Source organism: Ovis aries, chromosome 3 (assembly GCF_016772045.2).
Source record: "Ovis aries strain OAR_USU_Benz2616 breed Rambouillet chromosome 3, ARS-UI_Ramb_v3.0, whole genome shotgun sequence".
NCBI classification, from domain to species: domain Eukaryota; kingdom Metazoa; phylum Chordata; class Mammalia; order Artiodactyla; family Bovidae; genus Ovis; species Ovis aries.
The window spans coordinates 150,287,321-150,302,226 of NC_056056.1; the positions used below are offsets into that span (position 1 = coordinate 150,287,321).

The following is a 14,906-nucleotide window of genomic DNA, read 5'->3' on the forward strand; positions in this document are numbered from 1 at the left end:
ATCATTCTTGCAACTTTACTGTAAGTTAGAAATCATTTCAAATTAAAAAGTTTAAAAACACAGGATACTAATCTCCAGGTGCTTACTTATAAGCTCTAAGCTATAATATTAATCCTACTTTTTAAAACTCACTGTACAAAATTAATACAGAGAACGTTCTAAGGAACTTCACAGTCAGAACACAAAATGATTTAGGAAAGCACAGCACTACGAGCAAGAGCAAGCAAAACAACAGACTCACATCTGCAGACTTCAAATACTGTAATTATCACACTCAATTAAAAAAAGCATATTAAATAGATTTTTAAGAAATAAAGTACCTTGGGAATATGACTAAAAACGGAAAAACTATTTTTTAAAAAAAGGATAATCTTTAAAAGGAACTGAATACAACTTCTAGAAATGACCAAAAAATAGAGTAAATGAAATTTTCAAAAACTCAATAAACATGGTACAACACAGATGAAGACATTATGCTGAGTGAAATAAACTAGACAAATGACAAACACTGTATGATCCACTTATATGACCATACAGAATAAATGCACAGAAGGAAAGTAGCTGTTGCCAGGGGCTCAGTGAAGAGGGAACAAGGGCTTACTGTTGAATGGGTACAAAATTTTATGATGATGAAAAAAGTCCTGGAGATGGACAGGGGTGATAGTCACACAATAAGGGGAATATACTCAATGTCATGACCCATATGCTTTAAAATGGCTAAAATGGTAAATTCTATTTATGTGTATTTTACCACAGTTTTTTAAAAAGATATAATTGATAAAATAAAGTGAAAAAAACTCAATGAAACAGGTGAACAAAACTGAGGTGAGAATTAGCTAACTGGAAGAAAAGGCACTAATTATTGAGAACACAATACAAACAGACACAGAAATAGAAAATATAAAAGACCAATTAAAAGGCCCAATGGGTAGAGTAAAAAGATCTAACATACTTCAAAACACAAGTTTCAGACATGAAATAAAGAAGATAAAATTTGAGGAGAAAATAGCCAACAGTTCTCCAGAACTGACATCAATCTTTAGATTCCAAAGCCTACTGAACACCAAACATGATAAACAGAAGAAACCATCTTTCAGACATATCAAAACAAAAGTGCAGTACACCAAGGGTGAAAAAAAAAAAAAAAGCCATGTCAAAACTAGCTCTCATGAAACAACAAAAACAGTCATCCCTCAGTTTTCCAAAGGGACATGAATGGTTCCAAGACCTCAGAGGATACCCGCCAAAGTTCAAGTCCCTTCTACAAGACAGTGTAGTATTTGCATATGGCACCCCACTCCAGTACTCTTGCCTGGAAAATCCCATGGACGGAGGAGCCTGGTGGGCTGCAGTCCATGGGGTCGCTAAGAGTCAGACACGACTGAGCAACTTCACTTTCACTTTTCACTTTCCTGCATTGGAGAAGGAAATGGCAACCCACTTCAGTGTTCTTGCCTGGAGAATCCCAGGGACGGCGGAGCCTGGTGGGCTGCCATCTACGGGGTTGCACGGAGTCGGACACGACTGAAGCGACTTAGCAGCAGCAGCAGCATGTATGTCCTCGGGCATACTCCAGATTACTCAAAATACCTAATACAATGGAAATGCTATATAAATAGTTGCCAACATGCAACAAATTCAAGTTCTGCTTTTTAAACTTCCTATAATTTTTTAAATATTTCAGTTCATGGGTGGTTAAATCCAACAAGGCAAAACCTGCAGATGTGTAGGGCCAATGTATCTTTAAAGCAAAGGCAAATCACATCGATTACTGATTTTTCAAAAACAATAAAAGCTAGAAGAGAATGGAGCAAGATCTATAATAAAAATAATAATAATTGCTAGCATTGAATGCACACACAGGAAAGTCACCTTCAGGAATAAGACTTTCAAACAAATAAGTTTTTCAAATAACAGACCCTCTAAAGGATGTTCAGGGAGGGAGAAAATGATCTCAGATCTCAACAGGAAGTTGAAGACGCAAATGAAAATGAGCAAAGACATTTGTATGTATGTATGTATGTATGTATGTGTATGTGTGTATTACACAGGCAAATGAAAGCAACAGTGCTTAAAACAAAAAGAATATACAATTTGTTGGAAGTCAGGAAGAACTAAAATAAAGGGAAACTACAAACTTCCAAACATGAAGAAAGAGGAAAAAGGATTTTTTAAAAATATATTAACCAAAATTAAAAAGAAAAGCAAGGGAATGATTAACACAAAATTCAGATCATGGTGACTTAGGAAGCATATCAGAGAACACAAGTGGTGATAAGTACAGAGGGGCTTCAAAGAGGCAATGTTCTACTGTTTAAGCCAATTATTTAAGCTGTACATTTATTATCCTATATGCTTCTGTAATAAAAGTAAATTTTAAAAATCAACAAGAAAAAAAAAAAGGCTAGCAATCATTCCCTAAAAATCTAGAATATGCCCCAGAGCTTGGTATTCAAAACTGAAACAATAAAAAGATTCATTATCTTCTTTAAGAACTACTTGTGGAGTGCCTATAACTGAGCTGAGAGGTGGCATGAAGATTACTAACCTCTCTTTCTCTTGTCTTCCTAACCCTAGAGAGCAGCACTGTCTAATATAGTAGCCACAAGTAACTGTTCACATTCAAACTAATTAAAATTAAATAAAATTTAAAAATCAGTTTATCTGTAACACTAGACACACTTTAAGTGCTTAGTGGCCCATATGAGGGCAACTATATTAAATAGTACAGATAAAGAACACTTCCATCATTGCAGTAAGTTCTATTAGACAAAGTTGCTATATTTTTTATAACACTAGAAATACACTGATAACTGAGCAATGTTTAATTTTTCAGATGTTCTTACTTTTATAATTATTCAATTTCCTTTCAAAGTCATGTTATTTCTATGAAACTACAGCTCCTCAGCAGTAGTTTAAAATAGTTTGCTGTTTGTTGAGAAAAATACAGAAAGTGTGAAGACCTTTTCACCATCTCCCATGTTCCACCAAAACCATCAGAACACAAGATATTTTTTTCATGAGCCAAAATTAAATAGTTAAGCATAGTGCTACTAAATTGTAATACAAGCCATGTCAAAGTGAATACAAAAATCCACAGGATGAACATATGACCTTTCTTGGGGGCACCAATTTTAGCTGGCAGCACTTTAAAACACTGTTTACATACATATAAAACAGCAATGCAAAATTCCTAAGAATTTTTAAAACTAAATGCTACAGACATCGTGAAATGTGCACTCTGGGCACTCTGGGCTACAGCTCCAGACTTCTGAGCATACCATTCATTACTGCCATTAGAAGCACTTTAGAGGAAAATTGCAAGCATTATTAAATAAATGAATATACGTGATTTTTTTTCATTTACCAGAATCAAAGATATATAACAAAACTATAAAACAATAGCATCCTTAATATCTAAAGCAGCAAACATCCAATTTTCTTTAAAATTAAAGTACAGAGGTCCTAAGCTATTTCAGCTTAACCTGAACATTTTGCTTTAGGCATTCTAACACAAATTAAGTATTTCTACAGCACTCCCAATTTTTTAAATTACCTAACCAAAAACACTCAACGGAAACAAATGCTAAGCCTTAATTTAACAAGCTTGGTTTGCAACTTAAGTTTTCGCCTCAACTCTACGTGAACCAGGGGGTCAATAAGCTTCTCATCTAAACAACTGAATGCAATTTCAATAACCGCTTATGCTAGTAATTGTTTTGTGTCCCCAGGAGGACTTCTGAGGCTCCACTTACATAACCAATTATGCAAAGCACTGAATTATTCTCTTTCTCTAGAAAGCATTTCGAATACTGATATGCATACAAGGTTTACTTGCTACATTAAATAAAGCTTTTCTAACTCTAGCTTCAACAATTCTACAGAAGAGGTGAAAAGGAAAGCCAGTTTCTGCTACTTCACTATGTCAAAGGCGAGTGACTTATTTATCTTCTTGGCTAATCAGCAGAGGAATGACTGACAGCAGCACCCCCAGGCAGCCCCCACAGTTCACCAGTTTCCTCCTGGGACTCTGGTTGAGAAACATAGCTTTAAACAAATAATTTGGAGCAAGTTGTTTGAACTCAACTGAAAACCATCTGAGTTGCTCCTTGAAATATGCTGTAGGTATTCATGTAAAACTTGACAAATTCAAATTCAATGAGGTGAGAATGACAATACAACCCCTATAGGGTAATCGAAGGGTAGACTGTAAGCCAAACCTTGAATATGCATAAATATGTTGAATGAGTACTCTTCCCTAATCTCCTGGTTCTGTTTAACCAAGATTTTAGATTTCACAGAGCCATAATCTTAAAAAAAAAAAAAAAAAGGAGTGGGGTGGGGGTGGTTACTTTTATTCTGCCAAAGACATTTAAAAAGAAAATAACTACCAATTACTATCACCATTATTTCATTTAAAAAATTAATATTCTGATACCAAAAATGGTAAAAGATAATTTTAGAAAAACATATTATCTTCTAAATTCAATAAATGTAGCTTTCTGAGAAGTTCATTCATTCTCATTTCACTTCAGACAAGTGACAACTCTGTCGTGGACTGACACCACTCCACGGTCCAGCACTTGGGAACCACAGGTCTAAGCAGTTAACCTCCACTTGGAAAAAGAAAGCAATGGTAGGACATGCCCAAACCAAATATTAACCTATTCAATAATGAGGAAATCGAGGCTTTCTTCATTGGAGGGGTTTAGAGGCTCTCCCAAGATCGCAGACCAAGAATTCTGACATTAGTTCAGTTCAGTTCAGTCGCTCAGTCGTGTCCGACTCTTTGCGACCCCATGGACTGCAGCACGCCAGGCCTCCCTGTCCATCACCAACTCCCGGACTTTATGCAGACTCATGACATAGGTCTGTCTTATTCCAGAGTCCGAGTTCCTAATCACTATGCTAAATTTCCTCTAATATTCTTCCAGTGGTTTAAAAAAAAAAAATCCATCCTAATCCAGTCACCTTTGTGACCAGCGACAACCGAGGAATGTCCCAGACAGCTGGCAGGAGTGAGAGGTGTACTCCCTGGCCATCGCTCAGACTGAAGCTAAATGGAACTCCTGACCTTTGCCTTATTAATACCAGGCTCACTGCAACTAAGCTAACCAGCTCAGACAAAGCACACACAAACCCCACTGCCTCCAACAACACTGACACAGGACTCAGGATGTTCCCAAGCGCCTGTGACAAGAGTGAAAAACATATTCCTAAAAAACAAAAGGAATATACTAATTCTCAAGAAGGAAATAAACACTTCCATAATAATTTAATCTAAAAATAATCAACTTGCCCTCAAAAAGTTACAACTCTAAGCCTCATTCTGCAAATAACTACCATTTTTTTACACACCGATATACAGGTTCCCTTAAATATTTAAACAGGAAACCACAGGAAATTTTATACATCTATATAGCTCTTAAATACTTTCAAAATTAAAATGAATAGTTTTTAATATATGTATCATTATATGGTAAGTGTCTTATCATTCTCTCTAAAATAATCCAAACATTAGAGACAAAACTACTCATGTTAATCAAAAGTACTTACAAAAGGGAGTTGGAAGAAAAATATGCAATTAAATACCATTTTCTATGAAAGGCACTGCTAGCAGCCAGTAGTAATCCGAGGGACAAAAATTGTCTTTGAATAATCAGAAATTAATGATATTGAAACCAAAATTGAAAGTCATACATATAAAGAGAATACAATGACAGAGAATTTTCCAAATCCTCACATATCACTTGCCAACAAATGTCCAAAAGAAACGACCAAACAGCTCTAAAGTAACCAAAGACTGACATTGAACCAAATGAGTCTGAAACAGTCCCTCCTCCCTGAGATAGAGTAATGATAGCACAGTATTCTTAGGAGTACAGCAAGAAAGTTGTTTCCCAATCAGATTTTCAATGATCAGATTCTTTCTACGCCATTTGAGTCGACAATGTGAGGGAGCAGTACACAGACTACCAAAATTTTTACTCACTGAATAAAACTATCTATCCATCTATCTATCTAGCGTTTTTTCCTTCTGTTTTAAACAGATGCCATCTAAAATAAAGGGGTTTTTTTTTGGGGGGGGGGAGGGTCTAGACTCTCCCTTGACTCTTTCATCTTCTTAAACAGATTCAATGAATACATCTATTTATATTATTCTCTACACCAATGTTTAATATATGCCTGGCACTGACCTCTCTCATGAACTCCAAACCCATATTTTCAAAGAATTCTGACTATTTTCAGTGTTTGTTAAGTATATAAAAAACTCACTATACTAAAAACTGATCTCACTATGCACCTCCTTGCCCATATTTTTAGTAATACCACCAGTGCCGTCACCTACAATCAAAATGAGTGTAATCTTCAGCCTCCAATTCCTCCAAATCTTTCTCAACAATCCCTACTCCCGCCCACCTACCTAAATCATGATACCCTCACTGCCTTTTCCTATTATTTATATTCTCTTGAAAATTGGCTTTATACAACAAATCATTCTACATGCTACACTATTAAACCTTGGTAGTTTCTCATTACCTCCCAAATACTCTGAAATACAGCATTAAACATGTTCTACAATCTAGTCCCAATTTATATTTCAAACCTCATCTCTTATTCCCCAAAATGAACCCTATATCCTAGGTAAGCTGGTCTACATACTTTCCTCTGAGTACATAATGAACTTTCCCACCTCCATACTTGTGCTCACATCATTCCCTTTATTTAAAAAGCCTTCTTCATCCACCTACTTCCAGCCCCTAAATTTTTGTCTTAGAAAGTCTTACCCTCTGTAATGTTGAACTCAGGCTGCTGGTTTATTGGGATTAGCATGTTGTAGCAAAAACACACAGGTTTTGGCCCTAGACAGACTTGTATTCAAACTAGGGCTCAGTTACCTGCTACTACAGAGTTCAGATAAGTCACTTAAGTATCAGTGACCTCATTATTAAGAAATATGCTCAGATATTGTTGTGAAGCTTAGAAAAGGTATGTAAAGCAACTAGCACAGAGCCTGGTATGCATGAAATGCTCAATAAAAAATAGCTTCAAAGCTAACTTTAAAAGCATTACTATACCTCTACCACCTTCCATTTTACTCTAGATAAAAATGAACCCATTTTCCTTTCGTACAACTCCAAACTTAGGTCAAACTACTCACATAGGAAGTATTTATTTTTATATGCTGTAAATTATTATACAAATATATGACATCTCCTAGATTTCAAATTCCTTAAGACTCAAGACTTAATCTTTGCATCCTCTAATGCCTAGCAGTGGTTTTCATGAAGCACAAAGCACTCATCTCCAATTAGAAAAAAAAAATTTAATATGCCTAAATATTTAATACGCTCTTCATGACTTCTGACACACCTTAGAAAATTACTGCCAAAACATGAAGCTTAGTTGTTATGGCTGTATCTTTTCTTGCTCCTACATGGCTGCCTAACAAACTTTGATGCCTAACACAGCAATATCTGTTGAACTGACTTGAATAATATAATTTCCAATGCAAATGTTCAGTATCTGCTGAATTAACGTGAGCATAATTAAATTTACTTTGGGCAGCTGATTTTTCCTTTTTCTATTCTTACAATTCTTGAAATCTTTGCCTTCAAAACACACTATCACACCTTCAGTACGAATTCATAACCATATCTAACCTGACTCCTTTTCCAGATCCTCTCAATTTCAATATCCCAAGCACTTCAAATAGCTGAGAATCTACAGTTTCTATCTAAATCTAAAAGTTGGGCAACTAGTCTTCACTCCACAATCTTTTGCAGGGACTTTAAAAATCATCCACCCTTTACCTGTAGAAGATCAACAATGGTGAAATCAATTTTCTTGTGCATAAGACAGCTCCCTGAATAGTCACTTCAGTCTATTTTCCCTAATTCATGAGATTACTCCCTTCCGGTGGTGGAAGGAGAATGAGCCAAGTACTCCCAAAAAAACTAGAGCATAAGTCCTAATACAAGCACAAGATGAGAAGTACAGGAAAGTGTCACTGGTTTCACAAAGGTGGTGAGCATATGCTCTGCACCGCAAAAGTAATGGTTATCTGCTGGCAGTCAAAATCAACAGTAACTGTATTCCTTTATGATCATAATTTTAAAATCACTAGTAAATGTGGGAAATCGTATTTCCTACAAACCTTTCGGGTGCTGTTTATTACCTAAAACCTGTTCGCTAAAAACAACGACCTACATCACTTTCTCCTCTACGAAAGACTCAATTTATCTGAAGTAAACATCTAATATTATAAAACAACAGCAAAAAACAACAACAACAAAAACACCTCTGGCCACCTGTGTGAACCTCTGCATTGCAGCAACAGCTGTAACAGTCTAAGGAATCTCCTTGGAGTTACAGGGCACAATTTTTCTTTAAAAGTTAAGAAAAATGACAATTCCAAACATGAAGGTAAACAAACTTTAAGAAAGGGAGGGTATAATAATTCTCCAACCCTACGCAGTCAATTCTTACAACAACCGCAGACTGAACTCACCAAACCACTTTGACTTCAGATAGCCACAGAAATTAGGAGTGCCGATTAGAGAGTAGCATCATTCCTAACGTCGGCGGAGAAAATAAGGGAACTTACCTGAACTCCTGATTTTCCTCAAGCAAGTTTGTTGTTTTAAGAAGTGACTTCAACAAGAGCTTGAGTAAGCTTTCCAGTGAGTAAAGATCATGGGAGGCATGCTGGTGCCACACTGCCCTACGCCTGCAACACCGGTCCCAAGCGCAGTCCAAACCGATCCTGAGCAACCCCTACACCAGTCTAGACGGAAAGCCTTGCAGAAGATCTCTGGTGTCTACACACGCATCGCCCCGCCCTGGGACCGAAGAGACGACACTCCTGGGACCCCAGCTAATTACTGAGCCGGACGACAGACCTAGAGATCGCCAAAGTCAACTACAGCCCACGATTGAATCTGACGTCCAGATTCCCAGCCCCGGGTCGGACACAGAAAAACCAAATCCCAGAGACAGCGAGAGGATATAGGGGAGCAGAAATGAGGGGGCTGGATGGACAGAGGCCCAGCCCATTCTTAACTCTCCCAACAGCAACAACAGCTCCGGGAACCCACTCCCTGGCTCCGCCCCGCCCACCCCACGGCCCCCACCGCCCGCTCCTTCCAGTCCCCCTGGCTCGGCGAAAACCGCGGCGGTCGACAACCCCCTTTCTCGAACCCCGACAGCCCAGCCCGCAGCCTGGAGCCCAGAGCGGGTTAGCGGGGGCCCGAGAGCGCCAGCCCCGACGCGGCCCGCGGCCGTCGCAGTTCACTCCCCCGGCCACTCACCGTCGGCCCGGGAGGTGAGAGGGGCCAAGGCGCGGGTCGACCGGCGCTAAACCCTGGGCTCCCACACGGATAGGAGCCCCTCCTCAGAGCCGACCAAGCCTCAGCGGCTGTGCCTACAAGGCCTCTCTACGGCCCGAACCCTAGAAAAGCACTTCCGGGGGAGCGGGGGAGGGAAGGGTTTTGGCACCGGAACTGCTCGCGGGCTGGAGCTGCCAGGGCCTCCCAAGCGGGACGGGGCGGGGCCTCTGCCGCCGGCGCCCGCAAAGCCGCCCCCGGGCTCCTTGCTAACCCTTTCTGCCCCGCGGCTCCGCCTTTCCCCAAACTCCGGGTGAATCGTTTACAGCTCTTCGACGTGTTCTACTCAGGCCACCTGATTTTACAGAGGAGAAAACTGAGGCTCAGAAGATTTAGGTGCAAAGGTCCAGCGCCTTCACCCGCCTTCCGACCCTCTCCAGTATTCTTACCACCCCACTTTGCCTCCTTTAAAAATACTACTAAACATTTATTTGCGTGGTAGACACTGTAGTAAGCTTTTTGGTGCTTAGGTTAGTTAATCGTCCTCAAATCCCTTGAGGTTGGTGCTGTCCTTTACTTCTGGCAGAGGAGGATACCGGTCTAAATAGACCAAACCCGATACCGCAAACATTAGTTCTTGATTTTATTTTAACTCATGTTGTGTGTATAAATTTCACCCATCCCTAACACGAGTTTTAAGTTCTTTGAGGACAGGAATCAAATTATATTCCTTTATTGCATCACTTGAGGCCAAGAACTGGGAAACTGGAAGCTTACTGCCTGGGTCCTGTTATTTTATACTTTTATTTTTTCACCCTGGGCAAGTTACTTTACCTCTCTAGGACAGTTTTCCTCCTTTGTGATATGTTTAATATAGTCTCTGTGTATGTGTGTTTGCATGTGCACACACGCACACGTATATAATCATCTCTGGATTGTTAGAGGAACTCAAAATGAAAATGCTGTGTGCTAAGTTGCTTCAGTTGAGTCCGACTCTCTGCAACGCTATGGACGGTAGCCCACCAGGCTCCTCTGTCCATGGCATTCTTCAGGCAAGAATACTGGAGTGGGTTGTCATGCCCTCTTCTAGGGGATCTTGCCGACCCAGGGATGGAACTGGCGTCTCCTGCATTGGCAGCCAGATTCTTTACCACTAGCACCACCTGGTCTGGGTAAAAATCAACCATTCTCATACCTTGTCACTAATAGGAACAGTTTTTCCTCCAGTGGAATCACTCTAGAAGGAGGTAATTTGGAAAACTACAGATTACTCATAGGTGTTTGAAAAGGTTAGTGAAGGAAATAAGGAAATAAAAGAGTAGAGGGCTTCCCAAGAGTACCGGTGGTAAAGAATCCCCCTGCAATGCCAGAGACATGGGTTTAATCCCTGGGTCAGGAAGATCCCCTAGAGAAGGCAATGGCAACCCACTTCAGTATTCTTGCCTGGCAAATCCCATGGGCAGAGGAGCCTGGCAGGCTGCAGTCCATAGGGTCGCGGAAGAGTCGGTGCTGACTTAGGGACTAAACAACAGAGGTTTTTGCAATGGGAAAAATGAAGGTAGGTGAGCCAAACAATGTCCTGGGGCCAGCCTGGGTACTTGTGACACTGTGAGCTGAGACAGTTCGAGGACCCAGAGACAGAGGACAGGCATGAAAAGGAGATGGAAAAAAGGATTCCTCAGCCACAAAATCAGAAAGGCACCAAACATCTGAGGTAGTTTCTGTATTTGAGGCTAGATTCTGGGTCAGGGACTGGCAGGGAGCGCTTAGCATGCATACTATCTGCCAAACAAATTTACAAGCATCTCTTAAAACTGTGGGGGAGGAAGAGGAAGATTTTTTAAATTTTCTGCTAAGAAAGTCAGGGGAAATGAAAATAGTTCACAACCTGTTATTACGAATTGAAAGATGCAAACAATGCCTTTGCTTTTGGCTTTTTTTTTTTTTTTTTTAACAGTGCTGCCTTATTTTCTTTCTGTGATCACAGAAATGTTTGTAAATACTTTTCTAATGGCCAAATTTATCAGCCTTTCGTGCCTTGGAGTGTGAAGAAGTAAAAAACATAGTCTGGCCTGGCAGGACTCACTACTTTCCACCGAGGGCTTAGAGGGATAGCGAGAGGAACCCTGAATCGCAGACATTGTCAGGCTCCCTGCTGGATGCAGTGGCGCTGCAGGTTTGTCATTGAATCTGGTCATCTAACTAGTAACTGGTGCAGCCAGGATTTGAATGTGAGTCTTCCTCCTCAGCTGCTTTTTCACCACTATGCCAGAGGTTCTCAGTTTTGTGAATGCATCAGAATCACCGAAAGGTCATGTCAAAACACAGAGGGCTGGACCTCACCCCCAGAATTTCACTTAGCCATGCTAGTGCTTCTCTGAACTGTAGTCTCTGGACTACTATCATCAACATCATCTTTGAACTTGTTACAAATGCAAATTATTAGGCCTCACTCCAGACCTTGTAACTGGTGTGGGGCCCAGCTGTCTGTGTTCTGACAGGCCTTCTCAGTGGTTCTGATACATTCTCAAGCTTTAGAACCTCTGTACTCCACTATCTTGTCTTCCACAAATCCCCACCCCCCACCTTTTTTTTCTAATTATCCCCAACAGAAATAACTCTACTGAAGCAAAAGTTCTTCCCAGTAAATTAAGTGATTTATTTATGTTTTGCTTTCAGTAGGAGAGGAGGCTAGAAAAAAAATTAATAGGATTCTTTTTTGATTACTGTCAATTTGTACTGAAATTTAACCAGATACTACTGGGTTGGAGGTGGAACTAATATCATTTGCAAACTACTCTGTACAAGGGCTTAACCTGCATTTTCTAAATTGATCTTCACTACCCTACTGTGAGGTTTTATGGCCTTAATTGTACAGAAGAGAAAAACTGAGGCTTAGATGAAGTAATTGACTTAAAGGCCACATTCTTATTAAGGGGGAGAAATCAGGGTTGTTCAAACAAAGATCCCTCTAATTCCAAAACTCATGATCTCTCTACTTCGTGGCAGGAGCTTGTGGAACCAAATTCCGCTGTGGGCTTCACCACCCCAACTATGCAACATTGAGTAAGCGATTTAATCTCTATTTCAATTTCTCCATCTCTAAATAATGTTATCATAAATCTCCCCCTTCCACACTGGAATGTTAGAACAAATGAGGAAATAAAAGCATAAGTACTCTGAACTTTTTTGAAGAAAAGCAATAAAAAGACAAGTTATTATAGTGCTAATATGTTTAGCCAAGTGTTGCTACGTGAGCCTGAGCACTGAGTCTTTCGTGGTTATCTCCCAATTCGTACCTAAGAGGTTCAAAGATTATAGCTGATGCCACAGAAAAAGCATTTGACTTCATTTATCAGTATCTACTGGAGGTTAGAGAGGATAACAAAGGAGTATATGTATCTCTCTTAAAAATTACAAGAAATCTCTCACCAGGTTCATAGGCTCCAGGTTGTTGTTACATTGCTGGCCCATCCTCATCCTAAACATCTTTTCTCCAAACGCTTTTCTTTTCCCCATTACAAGCATCCCTCCACCCTCCTGCCTCCACCCGCTAAGCAAAGACTTAAAATTCCTCCCACTTTATTATGTAGAAGGATTTAGCTCTCAATCCTGCTCTCAGACCAGACTCTAGGCCTATCTTTGTTGACAGAGTTGCCAACTTGCACAATTCCAGAAGGTACCATTCACAAAGAATACAACCTAAATGGTGCTCAAGGGGGTGCCGATTGCACAGGGCACAATAGGAATGGTCCCGCTGGAACTGTGCAAGGCTGTCGCCCTGTCTATGCATAGCTCCCACCCCAAAAATCCATTCAGGTGTTTTGTTAAACGAAAGAGCCATCTACTTGGGTGTCCACCAGTTTGCCAACTTTTGAAATAATGGGGTTCTTTGTGGTTTTTGTTTGTTTGTTTTAATGTAGGCCTGATCAAATACTTAAATCACCAGGCTTAAGTCCTGGGTTCCACACTCTGCTATGCCATTTTTCACTCTCTTCTGCGACATTATTGCCTACCACTCCACTAGACTTGTGAGTTTCATGAAGGCTTTGTCATATTTTCATCTTCTTTACCTTTTATTCATGTCTTGGCACAAGTGCTTTAAAAACCGGTTTGAATAAGAGCACAGCATACTCGTATCTATCATATCTACGTACTAGTATATTTGGCAGAGATTTGACAAATGGCCTCAACTGTGTTGTTTGACCCACAGAGTTCTATACCAAGAAATAAATTGAGTCAAAAATCTTAAATTGAGTAATGTCATGTAAAATAACAATCCCAATTTCTGGTGTCTCTTGAAAATTTGGACACTATGGCAAACTGGGCAGGCATCCCACAAAGTGTCAATGCCCTTAGCTCCTGTGCAGCTCTTTTTTCAGTAGTACAATGAGTTGGCTTCACTCACACATGAAATCTTCATGGCGCACACTGAGGTTGGAACCACTGGTGTGTGGAATCATATGGGAATCTTAGAGAAAGAAAAAATAGAATTCTGCCTTATATAATATGTATTTTGAGGTAATTTTAAATTGTTTTTCTGGGGTAGAAAATTGTGGGGTACCATGTTGTACCATTTCTAAACTAGCCAAGCAAGCTCAGGCATCAGATTATAAATACGATTACCACCAACATTTTACAGGCATTGTAGCTGATGTTATTTGTCAAGTGCCTTGGAAACAGAAATGACAAATAATAACAAATACTTAAATAAACTTCGTGATTAACTTTATGGGTTGTGATTTTTTTTTCCTGAATGAAGAAACAAAAGCACAGCTAGTTCAGGTAACACGCAAGTAATGGAGCCATGATTAGAACCCAGGCAGTCTGTCTCCAGAGACATGGTCTTAACCACTAAATTAATATTTATTGAGCCTTTCCCATGTGCTATGGTCATGACTGCCTCCCAAACGAAAGAGACTACTAGATTTATAGAAGAATCCATGTATCTCTTCCAGGCCTTTTATAGGGTGCTATATTAAACCCACACAGATCCTTCTCATCTCTCTCCCCCTTTTATCCCAAGTCATACTGACACGTTTATAATCTTCAGTTTTGAAGTGTACAAACTGCAGATGTCCAAGATTTCCTTTAATTCCAATATAATTCTTACACTGTTTGTTTTTATTGCAAATTATCTTAAAGAGTCCTATGCATGTGGTGAAAAATAGGCATCTTTTAAAGACAATGGAAGCAATTTGAAGTGATATAATATGGACACTGGAAACCAGTATCTGTAGTCAAATTATGCTTGTGTAGAGAAATGGGAGATAGCAAGGTTGAATTTGAGCAAAAAAGTCACATTGACACAAATGCAATAAAAGCTTAAAATTAGAGGAATGGTCATCAACATTCCTCATCAACATTCAAATATGTCATCAGCATTTTACATTTAATATGTAATTTTAAATGGAGAAAAAATTTGGAACTTACATTTTCTTTTAAAAGGCGTAAAAAACTAAACTATTGTCCTGTTTAGCAAGTCTCAGCAAGTTGCATACTACCTTCACACTTCCTTATGAAGATGGATGTAACCCATCTTACTCTGCCTCAGTTTCTCCATCTACAAAAATGCATGAT

General features: G+C 39.5%; 1 protein-coding gene across 7 annotated transcripts in view; it reads right to left on the reverse strand.

Moving 5' to 3' along the window:
* FRS2 (fibroblast growth factor receptor substrate 2) overlaps positions 1-14,906 on the reverse strand; it is a 152,132-nt gene that overhangs the window by 101,168 nt on the left and 36,058 nt on the right. For 3 of the 7 annotated variants that reach the window (XM_042246927.2, XM_012174584.5, XM_060412800.1), the window contains exon 1: positions 9,312-9,453. The exons of 2 other annotated variants lie outside the window; for them this stretch is intronic. The gene's annotated coding sequence lies outside the window, so the exon portion shown is untranslated. Of the gene's footprint in view, positions 1-8,608; positions 8,986-9,311; positions 9,454-14,906 lie in introns of those variants that run through there. 2 more of the 7 variants (XM_042246926.2, XM_060412801.1) reach the window with 1 other exon arrangement.